This window comes from Microtus oregoni, unplaced genomic scaffold (assembly GCF_018167655.1).
Source record: "Microtus oregoni isolate MIOR12 unplaced genomic scaffold, Mior012 000088F_ref0000325, whole genome shotgun sequence".
Lineage (NCBI taxonomy): Eukaryota > Metazoa > Chordata > Mammalia > Rodentia > Cricetidae > Microtus > Microtus oregoni.
The window spans coordinates 1,107,170-1,123,198 of record NW_024544555.1 but is presented as its reverse complement, the minus strand read 5'-3'; positions in this window follow the sequence as shown (position 1 = coordinate 1,123,198).

Sequence of the window (16,029 nt, the reverse complement as noted above, 5' to 3'; positions counted from 1 at the left end):
TCACACAAAAACACACCCCAGCACAGGTGACAATTTTTGGAGTCTACAACTCCAGAGTTCTCTGAGATATACTTCCAAACTTTGGGGAGGGGCATTGTGAAATTATTAAGTTTGAGTTTTCTCAGGTTTGTGAGTTTTGTTTACTTCCTGGCTGTCATGAGCCACCCACTTCCCTCCAGGAAGCTCTATTTTAATTCTTAAGGGATTCGCTACACAACCTGGGAGTTAGCCTCAGTCAGATTATAGACCAGTTAAATTTATATCCTTCACAACACCTGGTTGTAGCTTACACTTGGTCAACTGGTAACTAACTGGTAACTATTGGGGCCTCATATATGTGCAGACTTAACCCTGCTGCTGTATTCTCATAGAAAATCAGAAAGCAGCAAACAGCACACCTCAATTGTAAAAGCATACATAGTTAATAATTTATATAGCACCATGAGAATATCTCTATAAAACTTCAGAACTCCCCTCAAATTTCCTCAAAGAGATACTTTTTCCTTGAATCTGCACATGAATTTTATAGCACTGGAGCTTTGAACAAAAATGTTCAAAATTCAAAATTGTCATGAATACCTTTGATGTAAAAGATTTTTGAAGCCCACTGAGCTGAACATATTTAAAGATTTCACTTAACATTTCCATTTGAGAGCATACTAGAAATACTGGCAATAAGTCAGTTTCTTGTTGGTAAATTAAATCCTCCCTGATAGGTTTTTTTTTTGTTTTTTGTTTTTTTAATTTGGTTTTGCCAACCAACTCTCTTGCACCAGCTCTACCTATTGAAGTACACCCTGCCCCAGAGATAGTTTTCTGCGATTGTAAATATGCAAAGCAAGACACATTTTACAAGAAGACTCAAATATGAGCTAAGGAAGAAAGGAATAATTATTTTGAGTGAAGAATCAATGCTAGGATCAGTAACAAAAAGAACTGTTAACTGGTTTGATACAAAGGATGGTCAGAATATGCTAAAGGGTAGGTTTTCTGTTTAGTAACTATGAGTCACTTTTAATAAATATTGATCAACTATATTTCTCAGGTGAACACTTAATGGTTAAATAATTCTGCTAGACGTTCATGATTAGTTTGAAATTCCAAAGATTGAAAGAAAGAAATAATGGAACCAAAAAAGGAAGGATGGAAGGAAGGGAGGGAGATAGGAAGGAAGGAAGGAAGGAAGGAACGAAGGAAAGAAGGAAGGGGTGGTTCAACAACACAATGTTGTTTCTGAAATTCAATGAGCTAGTTTTTAAAAAAAATCAGTGGAAATAAGAAAATATATAAATAAGAAGGGGAGATGTTTAGTAAGTGCCCTAGCAGCAATGAAATTTAAATATCATATATTTTCTTTTTCTCCCTTTCATATGGGGTAAGCAATCCTTAGGAAAGCATAAGACAAGTGGTCCTTGTGCCATGTTGTGATCACATGAGTTCTAAAACGAGGCCTTTCATTGAAAAGGAAAAAAAGCTTACAATTTTATGTATGGGTAATAAATAATCCTCTTTACTATGGCATTACAAAGGAGAGATATGCAGACATGCTAGGGTAGCACACAAAGGGATTACGAAATTATATTTGGGAGATCAGGGATGTCTCCAGGTTAGATGATGTATCATCTAAGTTTTAGGGAACAAAAACAATCAAAGAATTGGATGCATCCAGCAAGCAAGTACAGGAATTTCAAGGCTATGATGTCTACTGAAATCATACAGTAAATCCAGTTGCTTGAAGGTGTTCTACACCCCAAACACAAGTCTTTTATTTTACTTCTTAGGACTCCTCTGCTCCTCTGCTCTTTATGTGAATTGAGGCAATTTCAAGAGCAATTAGCTATTACACAAACAGACAAGTTCTCATGATAAGACATGATTGATCATGGTCTCTATCTAGTAGCATTTTCCATTTTATTTTCTTTATGACATGATTTACTCTGTAGACTATTTGCTTATTTTTTTTCCAATTGTGCTTAGCAGAATATAAGTCCAAAGAGTGAAAATATAGTATATGTTTCTATCTCTATAATCATATATCTGGAACAGTCTCTGATATACAGGAAAGACTCAATAGGTGCTTGTCAAATAAGGAATAGCTGCCTTCTGTTCCAGGGGTAACAAAACTTTGGGACATCTGGTCTACTTCTGCCCTGACATTTTGAACAGCATATTAATGCTGCATTCCTTGATTCTAGTATGAACATTGAGTCATAAAACAATGCCAGAGCATCCATTCTGACACATTAAAACTTTATGGGAGTGCCAACATTTGATGAAATATAATCATTGTCAATGCATTAAATAGTTTTATGACAGTAATTTGCAGATATCTAAGGACCACAAGTCCCAGCTGTGCTGTCTTGTGCTGTCCGTTTTGAATCTTACCTATTTTTCCATGAGAGCAAAAATACAAAGAAAAATCCACTCCATTTATTAAGTACATCTTGATGACATATTCCTGGAAAAAAGCTGTTGAATAAGAGAGTCAGTAATTGTACTATTATTAAGGTTAATATAAAGTGAACATGGAAGACTTGTTATTTAAAAAAGCCTTTCCATTTATATAACTTTTCATGGTATATAAATGAGTTTAAAGCACAGTGGAAAAGTGTCTCAGTTTGAATTGTTCAAATATGTTGTTATCTTTTATACACTGGCTCAATGGTATTCACAGTTATAAAAAAAATCACTAAAGGGATTAGAATACAATGGCAGACACTAGGCTCTGTGTGGGGGTAGCATCCCTCCGATTCTCATTACAATAAAAAGATAAACTCTAGAATAATATCTACTTTAAGATGTGAAAATTTAAGGTCAGAGAAGTTGTTTCTGATAAGCTAGAGTGGTTCCCATTAGAGTTTTTAGCTATCTGATAGAGCCAATTTCTAATCAGTAAACTCTGTGGAACAAACATCTAACATTTTTCTTTCCAAATGAGAAATGTACTTATTTAGTTCCTACTCAGTTGCTTTATAATTCATATTAATTTCTGCTATGGAAAGCAGCTTCTCTGTTTATGTGCTTTATCATAGACTTAAATGTACAGAGAATCAATGCTAAATCCATTTTCTATTGAACTGAAATCTTACTTTCACTGACCACAGAAAGAAATTAAAAATGGCCAGATACCTAAGTTCTGACTCGAATCTCAAAGCAATTAAAGATCAGAAATTATAGTCACAACTCTTCTCTTGATGGTGTTTCCTACCAGATTGCTATTATAACTCCAAATTTAAAGAACAAGTTAATATGGGTTTAATATACTCCCTGCCAGCTGTTAACACAATCTCTGATAAAGTGAAAACATTTTTAAATACTTTCTATATTCCTTTCTTTGCTTTCTTCTCATGATCCAGTTCATACATCACAGAGTTCATGACTAACATGATAGCAGGATCAATAATTCCCAATTGACTTGACTTTGGACTCTATCTTATTCATTACAGTGTCTATCTGAGAATTTTACTTGCTTGGTTTTTCATTGTTGTTGTTTCCTTTATTGGTTCCTTGTTTCTTTTTAGACAGGGTCTCATATAATATAGGTTGGGCTTGAAATTGCTCTGTAGCCAAAACCTTGGAAACATGATATCCGTGCCTTTTGAATATTAAGATTACTACCATAATGCCCAGTCATCTGAGGGCATTAAAAGATAACAGTCCTACATAAGCCTGGGTTGTAAAAGTGAAGAGCTAAATGACTCATTCAAAAAATTGTGATTTTTTTTAAAAATTTACCCTGATTAACCAAAGTAATCATTTATGATGAAAATGTGCTTCTATGAAGCTCATGTATTCAACCCTAGAAAAATCTCCTTGAGTTGATGTGAACAGTAAAGAACATGTTCCCAGAAGATGATCATCATTCCACATGCACTAATTTGGTGACTTTTAAAGCCTTCATTGAGCCTGGAAGCTTCTTTGGCTCCATCAAGTTGATTCCATCCTCCCTACCTTCTTAAGCAATTTCACCTGGAGTGTTGTTATTTGAAAGGTGAAGTCGTGGATGAGGATGCAGTACCCTGACTTTAGCCTAAAATGATACCTATTTGTCAAGACTCCTCAGACTTTCGACCCACATAAAACGTCCACACAGAAACTCCATTACAACCATGGTGTCACCAGTTTCCAGTAATATGTTAAATACCATGCAGTTCACCTCTGCAAAGCTTTGATGTAGTCTTCTGTGTATTACGAATCTTTAACATGCTGCTTAAATTATTGATGCTTATATCTATGATGGTTGGAAAAATGAACAAGTATTAGCCTTTGGGTTTATTTCCAGTCTTGGTATTTGAATATAGGGAATAATGTATGCTGTAAAAGAACTCTTCCCCTGAACTATGTCCTCAACCTTTTGAGTCTTGCTGTGTTTCTCAGAATAACCTCTACCCTGACTGATTGTGACCTCCCTGAAACACACAGATTGGTTCAGGCTTACATTCCTCCTACCTCCCTAGTAGTGAGGACATACTAGCAGTCTGGTTATGTCTTGGCAATTTGAGGTGACTTGGACATAAACATATACATTTATTCAGAATTACAGATATACCCATTTCACATGCTCAGTGTTAAATTATGAAATTCTAGAGGAAGCACTCCTTATACAAGTTGGCTGCAGTTCTCCAAAGTTGGCCTTTTCCTTTCCTGTACATTGAAAAATTTCCTCATACTCTGCTCAAACCTCCTCGAGTTTTCTGCTTCTTTCTGCTGATGTGTAAATTAATGAAGTTCATCAACCGACTCGCAGAGTAGTGTTGGCTCATGTTCTTCAACATAGAGTTTAAATAACTACATCAGGCAAGGAATAAAGAGAGTGGATAGGGACCGGAGAGAAGATAGATAAAGGTAATGTAGCCTCTCTGTTCCTGTCCTTTTAAAACAAGTTCTCTGCAGCTATTTAATAAAAACCACCCACTTGCATTGATAAATCACTTGCAAATTATATCAGTCCTAAATTAGTTCCCAAAGTTCCTAGCTGCTGATGGCAGCAATGTTTTATGGAGATTTAAACAAGGTGATTTGGCAAAGAAGCATCAGCTCGCCCTTGCATAGCCCTGAAATAACTGGTGCTTAAGAAATGAGGGAAATGTTCCCAATAAGTAATTTGTCACTTTGTCTACACGTACTGCCCTAGCGAGCTGCAGCACAAATGTCTAATGGTCAAGCATATTTACCCTTCAACACCTCATAAGGATGAGTTCATCTATATTGATCCATACTAAAGACAAAAAGGAAATGTTTCTGTGCAGATGGTTTGTGACAAAAGTATTCAGTGGGCTTTTACTGATGCATTATTTACTATCATGCAAAGGTTTTCTGAGGAGAAAAGTATAGAATGTTGTAGATAAGACTGTGTGTGTATATCAGTCTCTTCCTTCCCCCTCTCACTCTGCTTCTATTTCTGCCCCTTTCCCTAAAATACTAGCCTAATAAAAATTGTGACATTTTTGTACAACATATTTAAAATTGAACAGAGTCAAAAGACACTTCTGTATTGGTAAGAGATCATCATTACGTTAGCCTCTCAACTTAGAAACCAAAAGCAAATTGCTTGTCTGTCTGTATGTCTATCTGTAATCTCAGCACTGACTCTCTGGAAGTTCTGACACACTTAACACAGCCTTCAACTACAACTAAGGATAAAAGATTGAGTTGTAATCCCTCAGCTGAGACCACTGCAAGGACACTACCCATCTCTTGAGAACTCTTTACCAATAAGACATTTGCAAAATTTTGGATTTCCTGGAAGTCCTGACTGCTGTTTTCATCAGAAACTGTCTGGCTTATGTGCAGACGCAGAAGCTTTTCGTGCTTGAGCATCTAGTGTGAAGGCAGATATTCCCCGAGAAGGGCTGCTGATCCAGTAGGCACTCCCAGGTAACAGCTTTATAAAATGCAACAGAAATGCATTTGTGCAGAGGGCTGCTCCATCCGACAGAGCTTTGTGGAATTGTACCCAAATGTCTAGAGTGCCCCAATTCACAGATGTAGGACCTAGCTTTCTTAGTCTCACTGGCTTCTTGAACCTCATTTTCCAATTAATGAATATTTTACATCTCATCTCTACCAAGACATAGTAATATGGTGGGAATCAAGAAGGCAGAATCTTGTACTAAAAGCATTACCTTTTAGAAGAAAAAGTAAACATAGAAACAATAAATGCAAATTATCATAGACCTCATAAAGAAAATATTCTTAGTTAGGGGTAGATTTTTACTTCCTCTTCTCAGTGCTGGAATTTTGTCTTGTTTGAACCTGTGCATGTTTTGTGCATGAGGACACAGTTATTGTAAGTTCATACATGAATCAGTTCTGTGGTGTCTGAAAAACACTACTTCCTTGGTGTCACCCAAGACCTCTGCCTCTTAATTTTCCCAACTCCTCTTCCACATAGATACCTGAGCCTTGAGTGGCGGATTTGATGAGGACATCTCATTTAGGACAGAGTTCCCAGAGTCTCTCACTTTCTGAACATCATCTAGCTGTGGGTCTCTGTGTTAATTCCCATCTACTGTAAGAATAAGCTTCTCTGGGGAGGGCTGAGTGATGCTCTGATCTGTGAGTTTAGCAAGCAATGTCAATAGGAGTCATTTTATTGCTATGGTCCTTTAGCAGAATATTAGTAGTAGCTTTTCCCCTAGGCCCATGACACATATAGTCTCAGATTCTTGACAATTTTGGCAGCATCATATATGGGTTCTATCTTATAGAGTGGATCTTAAATTCAATCAGAAAGTGGTTGGTTACTCCCACAATATTTATGCCACTATTGTACCAGTATATCTTGTAGGTAGGACTCTGTTGTAGGTCACAGATTTTGTAACTGGGGAATGAAGAGAATTACTTTTCTCCTCCAGTCTACAGTACTATCCAGAGCTATGAATGCTTGTCAGTAGGGGTAAAGATTAATGTCATAAGTTATGTTTTTACAATAAGGGTGTTGTTATTGTCATTGTCTAAAACCTTGAGGTTCTTCTTACTTTCAATACTTGTTAAAACTGTTTTCTAGTCTATATTTTTCTGTAGTTTCTATTATCTGATTCATTTCTGTGTCTGCTTCTGTTAATTGACTTTCTCCAGAGGATTTTACATTTTTCTTGTTTCTCAGTTGTCTAGTGTTTTTGATTGAATGTTGAAGAAGTATCTTTTAATTTGATGTGTAGAAAAATAGAAGTTAAGCAAATAATGATGTTTCAAAATGAAAACATGTGCTAATTTGTAATCAACCTTGGTCTATTTTTGTTGTACCTTTAAAAGATTTAGTTCAGGGGCATATTTTACAAAATATTTTAGAGAAGAATCAAGAATTCCCTTTAAAGGAACATGAGGTATTAGTGCCTGATGACTAACTAGAAATGTTTAAATCTTCCAGACTATCTCCTTGCTTTGCAGATTGCTAAGGAGTTCTCTGCACTATGACTCTTTTCCTATGTGTGCACCCAGACTAAACAGTGTTGAGCAAGCATTTCCCTGCCAAGGTGTGATAGAGGGCTGGCAAAGACACCTGTGACTGTCCCTCACAGTACAGAGAGCACTGTTTTCCAGTGTGTTCCCAAGGACTATTTCTTCTCTTCACAGATGATAATTACTTTACGCTTTTCAAAAGTAATGATTATTTATTTTACTATCTAAAGACATCAATGCTGTACAGTAAATCACTCTTACATATGCCTTTGTTTCCAGTTGAGTGCCAATGTTATAGAATTTGGTGACTAGAAAGTCAGTGTTGGTAAACTCTCATTTAACTAAATGTGACAACATTACAGGAAGACAAACGGACAATAAGTAGCCATTTGGCAGGTGAACCCACACTTCCAACATTCTTCCCAGGAGAAATGTCTTTCTTATATTTCAAAATAAGTTTAAACAAAGCACCAAGTGTTCCCCAGGGGCTGAAGCTGGGAACACCCTCTATTCAATCTGTTCCCTTACAAGCATTCTTTATTGTGATATAAAAACGGTGGCCAAAAGGTTAATTGAAACACAGACTATGCTGATGCAAACATCAGTGATATGTGACAGCTTAATAAGTTTATTAACTTTCAGACTTTTTTGAAAAAACAACATAATTTATTATTCTTCCTGTGTTGGGTTTCAAAATAGACAAGCAGCATACCCTGAGTTCTCTGCAAACAGTATTATCGCAGAGTTTTCCATTTCAGTTTGTCTTTAAAAATAGTCATTATTATTTAAGGTATTCAAGAATCATGAAGAGATGGTACAAATGTCCTGACTTCTCAGTGTCTGTCAAGCTGATTCATAAGGCTACATGTGAGGCTCTGTTGATGTGCAGAAGTTCTACCAGTAACATCTGTTACTCCATAGATCACACGGACTAATGTGGCTGATCTAGATGGCTATGAACATTGTTCCTTCCTGCCTCACTGTTCCATGTTTACTCTTCCTGAAGCTGCGTGCTCAGATGAAGAGGAAAACTTTCCATAATAGGGGATGATCATTCTTGGGTCACAGATATGAGGAGTTGTACTTCTCTGCTAGAACCTCCAAACAAATCTGCCACGGTCCATATAAGGCTCTGTAATTAAGTGGAAAGATTGGGACAATATCTACTTGAAACATTGCCTAACTATAACATTGTGAGCTTTGACATGGCACATTGCACCAAAATAATGGCATCTTTTGGTCTTTATCTTCCTAGTTTCTTCTCACAATACCATTCCATCATCGCTTCAAAGCTGGCTTCACTATCATTTGGTTTTTATAAAATGAAAATTCCTTTTGCCTGTGTACTATTGCACATGTGATTTCCTCTGACTGGAATCTACATTCTTGTTTCTTCAATCTTTCCTTTGAAACTTGACTTCAAAGATAGATGACCTTACAAAGATTTCATGTCTCTTATTCATTGATCTATACCTAGCTGGTGTATCTTTGTAAACTTGAGCTTCTTCATGGCCATTTGCACACTTATAACTGTAGATTTTGTTGAGATCATAACTTTTTCTGTTAGAAATATGAGTAGAGCAAACATGGGTCTTGATGCTAACCCTCACGGGTGGGGCTTAGTCACTGTCTCAGAGCTTTGCATATAGTATTCACAAGAATGGTTGTGGACTTCTAGACCTGGTCTAGAAACAAGAAAAAGAAACAAAGACTGGTAATGAGCTCTGTTATTCTGCTTTGTTTGGCTTCTCTTACTTTACTGTTCTTTTGGAGATGCTATTCTCCACTTTTACTTCACTCATAAGGGCATTCGATGCCATCCAGTTCAGTTAACTCTAAACATCTATTTTCTGGGGCTTAAATGACTATTGTAAGCAGCAATAATTAGAGTTTTTGAACAGAAGTTTTGGAAATAAAGTCAAGAATGGAATGCCATCTCCCTTTATGCAAATATGCATTAGCTGGAAGAATCAACAAATGTAAGCATCCATTGTTCAGACATGAAAATAAGACCAGTAGAGAAGGCAGTCTTTAGAGAGAGTGAGTGAAACAGACAAGCAGAGAGGTGCATCCAGCCACGTGGTTTTTGATCTATACTGAGGTCATTCTGGAGACCCGTCTGTGCTTTGCTAAAGGTTCCTGGGTCAGATTCTGTAATGTCTCACTAGGTTCAGATCAGTGTGTTCTTAGAATTGCACTCCTGTTTGTGGCCTCTCAGACAAAATGCTTGCTTTTTTCAGCTTCTAGAGACTTCCCACACTCTTTGAATGATTATGTTTCACTCCATCTTCAAAACCGACAATGCCACATCTGCCTCCCTTAAAATGTTCCTACATTTAAAGGATTGTGGTTACAACAAGCCGATACTTTGGCAATCCATGATCATCGCCTCAATCCAAGTCCTCATCCAATTCATATCTACAAAGTCCCTTTTGCCACAAATAAAGTCACAGGTTCTGGGTTGAGTACATATATCTTGAGGGACTATTATTCTATCTAGTATGGTTAGTGTCCATAGGATAGATATCCCTCTGCATATGGACTATATCAGTCAATATTTCTATAGCAGAAATGTCTCTTCCTTAATTTATTCTATACTTTTGTCTATATTAATAGTATTCAAATTACTAGCTTTGAAACAAAAGTTCTTTAAAACTGTTTACTGCTAAGAGCACATAACCAGCTCACAGATATTCACTAGCTAGTATAACTAACCTTCAAGACCACTGGGTTGACCACATTTTGCCAGTGATCTAATTGAGGCTAAACGCCTCCTTCCCTATTGCAATAGTGCCTACCATAGATGTTTGTCTGTAGTTTCTTTCTTTTTTTTTTGTCATAGTAATCCCCCTGGATGACAATCACATTATTTTTCCATTGATGATCACATAATGGTGCGTATTTCTTAATAAAGCACATTTGATGGCTCGGAAATTCCCTAAATTACATCTAGACTTTCATAAAATGATTCACTTTAATTCATGGTATAACTGCCTTTGTTTTGCCTTCATCTCCCATTCTTCTTTTATTGTAAGATACGAAAGGGGCTTAATGAATATTTCTGTCATGAAATGCTTGCCCAATTCATTGTTCCTTTCTACTTGCTATGTGATAGATGCTCAGATGTGTGAAAAGAAATAAAAGAAGAGTCTTAAGAAAATTTGTTTTTAAATGTTAGGGTATGGAAGTAAATTGAAAAACTGTCAGAATGTGAAATATGGAGGGATACTTGTAGACTCAGAAAGCCTGTAACAGGACACATACAATGATTTTTGTAAAACTGTATTTAGTCATCAATTCAAATGTATTTTTTAATATTTGCTTTCTTCTGTGTTTTGAGAAAATAGAAACATGAAGATCAGTTAGCATCTTTCCATGTTATATGTTATTGGAGAAAAGATACAATCAATAATTCAATACATTGACAATATATACAATTTCGGATATAGTTATTCTAATGAAGTAAGCTTAGCAGAGTAAAAGGTGAACGAATAAAAAGAAAGGCTGGAATCCATTTTAGGCTGGGTTCTAAGGACAACTGTGGAGGAGGTGTCATATTTCATAGGTTTATAGTATAAAAGCATGCTCTGTATGAAAACCTAAGTAAAGAGAGTTTGAAAGTAGGAGCCAGTTGTGCACTAGGCCATGGTTTAGAAGAAAGCTTGAAATTCCAATATGAAAAGAAAGAGAAAGGAAACAGTGACAATGGGGTTAGAGTGAGGGAGAGGGACGAATGTGAGATCACTGTTGCGTGCTTCCTTACTTGGATGCTAAGCACAGTGTGAAAACCTTGTAGGGGCTTAGTCAGAAAACTGCTGTTTGACTTGTGGTTTAAGAAGCCCATTTTGTCTGCTACAGGAAATAGTAGATCTAGGGATGGAGAGATAACTCAGTGGTAAAAACAGTTACTGCTCTTCTAGAGGACCTGGGTTTTTGGTAACCACATGGTGGCTTACAACCATTTCTAGTTATAGTCCCAGACTATCAAATACTCTTTTCTGGCCAACAAAGTAACCAGGAGCATGTAAGGTACACATACATACATATAGACAAAACCCTTAGACACATAAAACTAAATAAAAGCAAGGCCCTAGAGGAACAGAGAAGGAGAAGGAAGCCAGTAAAGAGGTTACAGCAAAAGGCAAATCAGTGCCATGGTTCTCTACCTCCTTATGCTACGGCCCTTTAAAGCATTTCCCCATGTTGTAATGACCCTGACCATAAAATTATTTTCACTTCTACTCCATAAATGTAACTTTGATATTGCCATAAATTATAATGAAAATTGCTGTATTATCCAATGGTTTCAGAGGACCCACAAGTTGAAAACCCCTGAATAGTAGAGAGGATGGGGAAAATGAAAGTAACAGGAAGATGGTAAGAAGTGTATTTGTGAAATGTTGAGAATTGAATCGAGTCTTAAAAAGTATAACAAGAAAGTGAAAGGAAACATAATGTTCAACACTGAACCCAAGAGAACATGACAATTTGAAGTGTGTGTGTGTGTGTGTGTGTGTGGTATATGCAACTTGCATTTTTGTGTTTATGAACGTATGAGTGTTAAGAACAGGAGTGGATGTCAGAATTCTTCTGTTTTCACTCTCTAAATTTGTTTTTGAGACAAAGTCTCTCTCTGAACCTGAAACCAATACATCTGACAAAATTAAGTGCTCACCAAGCACCAGGAATTCTCCCACTTCTACCTCCCCAGCGCTAGGATTACAGCTGTGACCATTATTTTTGTACCCTTTTTCTATGTGAGAATTGGGTATAGAACCCATGTCCTGTGCTTATGTGGCAAGAACTTTACTTGTTGATCTGTCTCTCAATACCCAGATTTTCAACTCTTAAAACCTGAAAAATACTGCTTACTACAAAGGGAATTGGTCAAATAGGGACACTGAGGGAACTGAAAGAACAGAAATATGTGGTGTCTCAACGATCAAGGAAAGAAGGTCCAGAAATAGGAAGGAATCTATAATGTCAAATGAGGCTGACAGGCCAAGGAAGAGCACCAAAGCAGAAGTCACTTCAGTCAGATTCCTTTTATTTTAAGAATGAATGTCCTCTTGGGTTAGATTAAAGATAAAAGGTAAAAGAGAAAAAGTCATCAGATACTGTCTATTCTTGCAAAGATTTCTGGTGTTTGATCCAAAGGATGAAAGTGGTTCAACCCTTTGAAAAAAATCCTTATATTAATACTTGCATGCCTACAAAATTTCCGACAACAATAACTCACTTTGTAACAGTTGGTTGGCTGTATGTAGTAAGAGTTAACAAGGGGCTGGAGAGATGTATCAGAGGTAAAGAGCACTGTCTGTTCTTCCCAAGGTCTTAATTTCAATTCCCAGCAACCACATGATGGCTCACAACCATCTGTAATGAGATCTGGTAACCTCTTGAGGAAGAGACCTAGTCAGTTGTCCTCATCAACTTAGACCATAAAACCCAATATGGACAAGTTCAACAGATCTGCCATATATGGGCTGCCCATGCATGCTTCGGCATTGCCAGGGCATACATTTCATTTTTATTTCAATAAGAGTAATAAAACTTCCCTTCAGAAGTATGGTATTATAATAAACAAAGTATATTATAATTAAAAGGTTAAGCTAAATACCCTCATATTTGTAACTGTGTGATTTTAGATGAGTTAGTTGGTTAGTTAGTTAGACTCTTAGAACTACTGTTTTCTTGTCAATAAAATAGGGATGACAATTTTTTAAGGTAAATGAGAAAGATGGAAATAAGGAAAAAAGGAGGAGAGAGAACAGAAGAAGGATGAGAAGTAGAAGTGAGGAGTTAGAAAAAGAGGGAAGGGAGATGTAATAATATTCATAAGTATCTATGTCCATGACCTAGACTTGGTGAGCACTCGATAATTGAGAGGAATTACTGCCATTACTATTTAGTATTTGTTAATATTGTCTCAAATCAGTGGGATAGCAAATTAGGATTGCAGCTGCACCAAAGAGAACAATTTCTATCTCTACTGCCTCAGCCTTGGTGTGCCTCTTGTTTCCAGCCAGCCCCTAATGCCCTTTCCCATTTCAAAGCACCGCAGGGGACATAGCCAAGGGGATGGAACAGCTGTGTACCAAGTCTCACACAGAAACCTATTGAGTTAATGTCATTTTAAACATAGTTTTCTTATGTGTAAATTAGCTTGCAGATTTTGAGCTTCCTACCACTAATTACTAAATTAGCTGGAGTTCCCCTGCAGGGAAAGCTGTAGCCAGGAAGACAAACATGACATTCTTATGTGGCTGCTTATTTGCATAGTTCACACAACTCTCAGTTTACAGAGGGAAAGAGAGATCCTGCTTTCTTCTAGTTAAATCTGTCAAGACATTTATAGTTATATTGGGGAATATTAGGCAACGAATTAGCCTAAGGCTACAATTAATCGTCATCCAGAGCCAACACATGGGAATAAAGAACTAAACAAATATTTTAACATTTAGCTCTTTTTTGACCCATAAACTGCAAGATCATTTCCTAATTTGTGAAAGGCTGTATGAAAACTTACAAGAAAAGCTTCAGGAAGAATGTGTGACATGCAGTATCAGAAGCTGTAATGCATAATATCCCCAAGCATGATGGGATCTAGAACCATTTTGGAGAAGAGCCTTTCACAATGCCTGTCAAAGATTATCTAGTTATCTTCTGGGCATGCCTGTGAGAGATTATTTAGATTAGGTTTCTTGAGGTGGGAAAAAATCCATCTTATCTGCGGTTAGCACCATTCATGTAGTGGGGTCCTGAAATTAATGAGGAGTAGACAGTAAACTGGGTGTGAGATTCATCCCCAATGGCTTCCTGATTGGGGAAGTAATATGATCACCTGTCTCAGGCTCCTGCTGTGACTCCCCCACCATGATAGACTGCATCCAGAAAAATGAGCAAACTCAGTCCTTCATTTTTAAATTGCTTTTGTCTTAATATTTTATCATATTCTAATGTTAATATCATATCTTAATGTTTTATAATAATTTCAAATTAAATCCCCATTAATTGACTTCTTGCATCGAGTAACTCTTTTTTTGCCAGGAAAATTCTACCATCATGGAAGAAGCCCAGTTTAATCAATGTATTGCTGTGGGAATGTCTTCAGCCAATAGCTTTTAAGATACCGGCCCTCTTTGGGCATGGTCTCATGTACTATAAATGCAGATGACAAGAGTGCACAGGCCTCTTGGTTGCTGAATTCAGTTCCAGTTCCCAGCACATACAGAGGCCTGCAGATCACTACCCTGAATAAATAAACCTTTGTTATACTCCATTCCAGACTATTGTGGAACACTTTTGTACAGTGCCTGCCTTCTGGAGCATGAATCCATATAAGACCTAAAAAAGCTTTAAAAACAAAAGAGGGAAAGTTTCTAGACCCACAAAAACAGGATCCAAGCACGCTCCTTGGTAGCTGCATTTTCTTTTTCAGAAAGGTTCTGTTTGGTGGCAGTGAGCAGAGGCACAGCTCCTTTAAAAGAAGCCTTCCTGTCTCAGCATCAGCAGCAAATCTAAATGGCTTCTTTAAGAAACAGCAGCTTTCTGTCCGGTGCTCCCGTGTGGGTCTCTGTCTCTGTCTCCTTTCATCGCCTGATGAAGGTTAATATTCCTGAGGATGCCTATGTGTTTGTCTTTGGATTCACCTTATTTAGCTTCTCTAGGAACATGAATTATAGGCTCAATGTCCTTTATTTATGGCTAGAAACCAAATATGAGTCCAAATCAGGAGCAGAAGGAGACGGAGCACGAGCAAGGAACTCAGGACCACGAGGGGTGCACCCACACACTAAGACAATGGGGAGGTTCTATTGGGATCTCACCAAGGCCAGCTGGCCTAGGTCTGAAAAAGCATGGGATAAATCCAGACTAGCTGAACATAGCGGACAATGAGGAATACTGAGAACTCAAGAACAATTGCAGTGGGTTTTTGATCCTACTGCACGTACTGGCTTTGTGGGAGCCTAGGCAGTTTGAATGCTCACCTTAGGAGACCTGGATAGAGGTGGGCAGTCCTTGGGCTTCCCACAGGTCAGGGAACCCTGATTGCTCTTCGAGCAGATGAGGGGGGGGGGGACTTGATCGGGGGAGGGGGAGGGAAATGGGAAGCGGTTGTGGGGACGAGGCAGAAATTCTTAATAAATAAATAAATTAAAATAAAAAATAAAAAAAAAAAAAAAAAAGAAACAGCAGCTCTGGCTCTTTCAAGAGGTGCTACAACTGAATGCGGTTTGTGAGCAGAGTGCTACGAGCTGCATAATGGCAACACAGACCAGCTGCATCCATAGAGCAAGGGCAGTGAGCATGGCTTGTGGTGAACATGCCTCTACAATGCTGGACTGGGCGGAGCAAACAGGCAAGGCCATGGAGTTGGTGCTAGCCACACTTAATTAACATTTAGGGGGAAAAAGGCACTCCAGGTTAGAAAATGATTACAGATATGCAATAAAGACAGACACCGACAAAAATAAAACTTTGAATGGGTCACGGTGTGCTCAAAAAAATGTACGTAGACTTGGGAAAGAGAGGAAAACTAGTATAGAATAGAGTACAGAGAGTCATAGATTAAAGGAGTAAAAATAATAAAATAAATATTAAAATCAATAGAGTAAAAAAGTA